Below are 6,000 nucleotides of genomic sequence, written 5' to 3'. Positions count from 1 at the left end.
CGCAGGGTTGGGGCGGGCGGGGGGGGGGGGGGGACACAGGAAGACGTGAGAGGAGCAGCGGCCGCAGACTCCACACTTGTGCTCTGAGGCTCTACTGGCTGGAGGAGGCTTCACGTGGCTCCAGAGAGCAGAGGGCAGCACGAGGAAGACGCTCAGCCCCTGACCCGCGGCCGAGAAAATCCGTCGGCAAGGGAGCCGATGCGCCTCCTCGTTGCCCTGAACCAGGCCTTCGTGGGCCAGCAGGGCTCGGCCCCCCCCCCACACGTGCTCATGGCCTTCGCACACGCCGTTCCCTGTTCTCCGTTGTCCATCCATCTCCACCTTCTGGATTGGGAGGTGTCTGAACAGAGCTTCCGCGCTATCACCTGGTCCAGAGGACCAGCATTGAGCTCCGTGGTCCCAGACCACGGGGGACCTGTGGGCCTCGCTGGGACCGAGGGCGGGAGCGCGCTGCCCCGAGGCAGGGTGTAATGTGCATTCCGACCCATCCCAGTGGACGCAGACCACTCGGGCTTCTCTTCCTCCAAGCGTTCCAGGGCTCAGAGGGAGACTCGCCCACGCAGGATTCTGCAGGAGACGACCTCAAACCAAGGAGCCACCCGATGGCAAAGGAGGCGACGCAGCGGGCGGGAGACGTGGGACCCTGTCATCCTCCACACGGACATGGCCCCAGGGTGGTTGGAACCGCCTCTAGAATCAGCTGGTGAGGCCGGGTGCTGTTCTCCGAGGCGGCTGTAGGTCTCGAACCCATAACCACGCTGCGTACAGGCAGGCTGTGTGCGTCTGGGCGTGACGGGGTGGATGCAGGCATGGCCCACTCGTCACCACTCCCGTGGCCCCTTGGAGCCGTGACTCTGTGCCTCCCATCCTGCCCTGAAGGTCCAGAGGTGCTGGTTCAGGGGGGTTTGCTTCCTCCGGGGGGACAGCGGGGTCACACTGCTCCTAAACCGCCACCTGGTTCCTTTGGGCTCTGTGTGCCAGTAGGCCAGCAGGCGGAGAAAGGAGCTACTATTCTGTAGAGGGTGGTGGCTGCTGCTGGCCGGGGCCGGGGAGTGTGTCCTGGGTCCGGAGCACGGAGGGGCCTGCTGAGACGCTACTGGCCACACGGGCCCGGTCTTACCTACACGTGGCAAGTACCACCACCTTGACTTGGCACCGGGCCAGCGAGGGAACAGGAAGACGGGCCTCTAGGGCGGAGGGGCAGAGAGTCAGCTGTGGCTTTGGGACCAAATGTGGCGCAGGTGTGCCAGCTCACCCACCCAGCGGTTCTGGGGAGGAACCTTCCCTCCGTGTGGCAGCATCTGGCTGAAGTCTGTTTCCCTTGCTTCAAAAGCTCCAACAGAGGGACCCCTGGTGGCTCAATCGGCGGAGCGTCTGACTGTTGATTTCGGCTCAGGTCATGATCCCAGGGTTATGGGATCGAGCCCTGTGTCGGACTCTGCCGAGCGTGGAGCCTACTTGGGATTCTCTCTCTCTCTCTCTCTCTCTCTCTCTCTCTCTCTTTCTCTCTCTCCCCACCCCGCCCTCTCTCTTAAAACAAACAAATGCTCCATGAGAAACCGGTGCAAGTCCCCGTGACTTATCATGGCACCAGGCACACAGCAGGGGCACAATTAATGTTGAGTTCATCAGTGAATCCAATTGGGTGTGGAGGCACCTGGGTTCCCGCCGGGGTACTGGGCAGGCACGTGTCTAGGATCACGGCCTGTGCTTTGCCCCCTCGGCGCCTGCCCCTGCCCACGGCTCTCCCCGCGGTGGACGAGCTCCCGTCCCCCAGCCTGGACTCCACCATCGGCCCACATAGTTCGGGCTTGGGCTGTCAGCCACAGTCTCAGACCCTGGATGTTGAGGACGTGGTTCAAGTTGAGCAGATACACCAGGCCGTTGGTGGCTGCGGCTACCGTGGTGGGTCCATGGAGATCACTGCCTCTGACGTCTTTGGGCCACATCTGGTCCCCTTCTTCCTAGGGCCCCCCGTTATCCTTCCAATGCAGAGTCCCGGATTGCTTCCAGAGGGAACACAGCAGACAGCGAGCCGTCCTAAACAGAGTGGTCTTGGGGCTGACATGGGGTGCAGGGCAGTGGGGGCCCCTCACTCTCTGGGGAGAGACGTCACCTACCTCCCAGGACCCAGGACAAGCTGGCTGGCTGGGTCGACTGAGTGCTGAGGCTCCAGGTGATGGTGAACCACACTCATCTCCTAATTTGGAAGCTGGTTAAGAAATGACACAGGTACAGAGAGGCAGAGATAGAAAGGTCCATTGCCGGCCACTGAATTGAGGCCACAGCTCCCATCGGCACATTTTGCTGCCCTGAGCCCCTTCCCCAGCTGGAGGTGGCATAGCATCCCGGTGCCGCCCTCTCCCCAGCTGCACTGGAAGGGAGGACAGTGTGTGTCCCGCGGACTGGTCTCCCTCACCCCTCCCCGGGATGCCCCCTCTTCCCCAAGGTGGGAGCCCCCCTCTCAGAGGGTTGAGTGAAGTCCGGGGTGGAGTTCAGAGGCTGTGGGCCGGAGCTGTCTCTACAGCCCTGGACAGACGTCGCCCCTCCCTGGCCGGAGGCGTGGACTCAGGCTGAGAAAGTCACTAGACCCTGTGGGCGGATGATTACAACATTGACAAACGTCCCCAGGGGAGGCCAGCCCTTCCCTGAGGCTCTTTCGCCCTAAGCAGCCTGTCAACACTGCTGATGAGCACCCCCTGAGCGAGGAAGGTTCTTCTGAAGCCAGGTGCCCGTATGCCGTCCCCAACGTCCCTGGGACCTCACCCTGAGCGCTCAGAGCCGCGTCAGACCGGGGAGGCTGAGGCAGCACCCACACCCACGTGACTTTTGGAATGAACTTGAGCAGCACTGTGGATCGCACGGGGGATGGGCTGGGGCGCCTGGCCACGCTTGGGTGTGAGTGGGTCCTGCACTGGGGGTGCTCCCACCCCGCCAAAGTGGTCCCTGCCTCCTAGGCACCCTGCTGGGACTCTACAAGCTGCTGGCTCTGGGACCCAGGCCCCTGCGTGGGGGGCGTCCCCTCCCTGAGGCTGTCAGAGGGGGGCTGCTTGCTCTGGGGTCTGTGCTGTGCCGGCCTCATTTGTGGTCCCTGCCAGGCTCAGATGGGCCTCTCCCAGTGGCCACAGCCTTGCAGGGCCTCCGTCCCGGCCATCATCACCTATGACATGCAGATGGGACACCTGTTCCCAGTTTCCCCCGGCCACGCGGCTCTTCCCTACCAGGACTCAGGAGCAGCCTTGGTCTGGTCCTCGGAGGGGGCGGGTCCTCGGAGGAGGCGGGTCCTCGGACGGGGCGGGTCCTCGGACGGGGCGGGTCCTCGGACGGGGCCAGTCACTTACGAAGAGGACTCGTCTGCTGGGACCTGCCTTGCCAAGGGCACCGGAGGCTACACGCAGGTCTCTCCTTGCAGGGACAGCAGGCGCCGTCCAAGCGGCTGTGTCCTAAGGCAGAGCCGGGACAGCCTGCACAGCCTGCTCAGAGGGGTCGGTCTGAGGGACCCCCAGAGAATGGCGATGGCCTCCGAAGAAATTCACCAAGCTCGCGCCTTCCAGGTTTGTGTGCGAGTCACAGTGGTGTTTATCCTCTGCTCTAAGATGAGTTTGCCCTCTAAGATGAGGGCACGTGAGGCTGGCTGGCACTCGCTCCTCGGAGTCCTGTGAGGCTGGTGCTGTCCATGTGTCTCACCCACCTCGCCTCGCCCTGGCGTCAGTCCTCACGGGGCGGGGCTCTTGTACCCACACGCTAGGCAGGAAGAAGAAAGAGTCCAGGGGCTGAATGAGACCTTCCCCCTCCCCCCCCCCCCCGTCCCAGCTTTGTGTCTCCCAAGATGCAGAATGGAATAACCCCCTGAGTGGAGACACAGCAGGTTGACCAAAGTCACAGGTGCACTCAGCTGCGGTCCCGGATGATCCTGGGGGTGTCCCTGCACCCACCTCTGCGCTCTTAAGCAGAGACTTGATTGAGGGTCTCTCTGCACTGCCGGGCTGGCGAGGGTGGAGGTTAGAGAGGGTGCAGACGTCATCAGAGGCCAGTTCAGGAGCCACAGCCCATCCCCAGCACCAGGCCGCGAGCGGCTGTGGGAAGGAGGGGATGCTGGGCGGCACGTCGTGGGACCATCTCCAGGCTGCAGGTCCTGCACGCAAAGCGGGACAGGACAGTCATAGAATGCGGCTTTTCGCCTCGTTTCCCGAGGCTGCCGTCACAATGACCACAAACAGCAGAAGTCACCCTCCCACCATCTGGGGACCAGACTCTGGACCCAGGTGTCAGGGCCGCGGTTCCCCAGACCGCTCCGGGATGGGGGGACGCTGCCCGCCCCCTCCAGCTTCTGGGGCCCCAGTGTCCCTGGCTTGTGGCTGCATCCCTCAGTCTCTGCCTTGGTCTCCACGTGGCCTCTTTTTACCTCTGTGTGTCCCTCACAGTGACACCTGTCGTTGGATTTAAGGTCCACCTGGATAATCCAGGACAGGGTCACCTCAAGAGCCTCTGTCCACTTGCACCCCTGCTAAGACCTTCCTCCTACATTCACAGATAAGGATTAGGGTGAAGGTACATCGGGACCTCGGCTCTGCCCGGCGACAAGTGTGAGTAGGACCGGTGCCCAACTCTCGCCCGAGGCCCGGGCACTCCCCGTTACAGCCCCTCTGGGGGGTGGGGGTGGCAAAGGACTGAGGGGGCCTCCGCGGGCACCTTCCGCAGGGACCGGGCCGCGGTGGGGCTGCTCCTGCCAGTCTGCGGTTCTGATGCAAATCAGGGGGGCCCTAAGGGTTGCCCATTTATTTTAGTTCTGGGGATTTATGGTTGAGGGGACAACCCTGGGGACCCTGGTGGGCCCTGAGGCCCGAGTCCCTCTTTCCTCTGGCCGCTGGGGTCCCACCACCCGCACAGCAGCCAGAGAGCAGGAGGGGGAGGGGGCAGGGTGTGACCAACCTCAGTTACACACTCCCCGCCACCCGCAGATCTGCGCGGGGGACAGCCTGTGCGCGCTTCCAGCCTTAAACCACCTTCCGTCTCCGTCACACGCGTGTCCCACGGGTCGGGCTGCTCACCTGTGTCAGCAAGCCCTGTCCGCAGGGGCCGTGCCCCCTCCCGCAGAACCGGAGGAGCTCCTGGCGCAGGGAGGGGACTGTGGACTCCGGGTGCCCGTGTGAGGAGCCCTGGGGACGCGGGGGGCGTGGGGACGCACGGGTGAGCCCGGGGACTGGCCCAAAGCCGTGGTGCAGGCAGCTGGGCAGGCAAAGGAGAGACAAATACAAAAGGAAACGCCAGTGCAGTGGACGGGGAGGCCAAGATCCCAACATGGAGGTGCGGGGGCTCCGGAAGGCGGGATGAACGGACCCGACAGTGTTGGGAGGGAGATGGAGCTCAGCTTGCAGAGTCAGGGGAAAAGGACAGGATCACAGAAGAGACGAGGAGGAGTGGGCCTGACACACAACGGTGGGGCTCAACGGTATCCAAGACAAGAGGAAGCTTCTGCGGCCGTTGGGAGAGGAAGACGAGGCCTCCGTGTCGGCCGGGCTCATGCGGGACGCTGGCTGCCAGACAACAGTGTGTTGTCACGCACGAAGTGGGGGTGGGGGTCTTTGGGCCTTAGATTTGCCCAAATCTATCCAGCCACTCAACTGTGGCCACAATAACGACATTCTCAGATGGCCCAGTCCTCCCATGGAGAGAGCATTTGGAGCTGACAGGAAGAAGGAAATAAGGAAAGAAACCAATGGACGGGTAGGGGACAATGGACTGAAGATAAGAGCACGGCCAGAAGAAGCCAGAGACAAGGCTCTGTGATGTTGCCCTTGAAGGTGAACATGGGGCCGGGAGGAGGCCAGCCGCCCTGCCCCGTGGGAGGACACGCACCCGTAGACAAGGGAAATGAACAGGAGTGTGAATCTTTGTTTTAATACAATTTATTTTACTTTATATTAGAGAGAGAGCAGGCAGGGGAGAAGGGCGGAGGGAGAGAGAGAATCCCAAACAGGCTCCACGTTCAGTCCAGAT

The sequence above is a fragment of the Leopardus geoffroyi genome, chromosome C3 (genome assembly GCF_018350155.1).
Source record: "Leopardus geoffroyi isolate Oge1 chromosome C3, O.geoffroyi_Oge1_pat1.0, whole genome shotgun sequence".
Taxonomy (NCBI): Eukaryota; Metazoa; Chordata; class Mammalia; order Carnivora; family Felidae; genus Leopardus; species Leopardus geoffroyi.
This window is presented reverse-complemented; position numbering follows the sequence as displayed.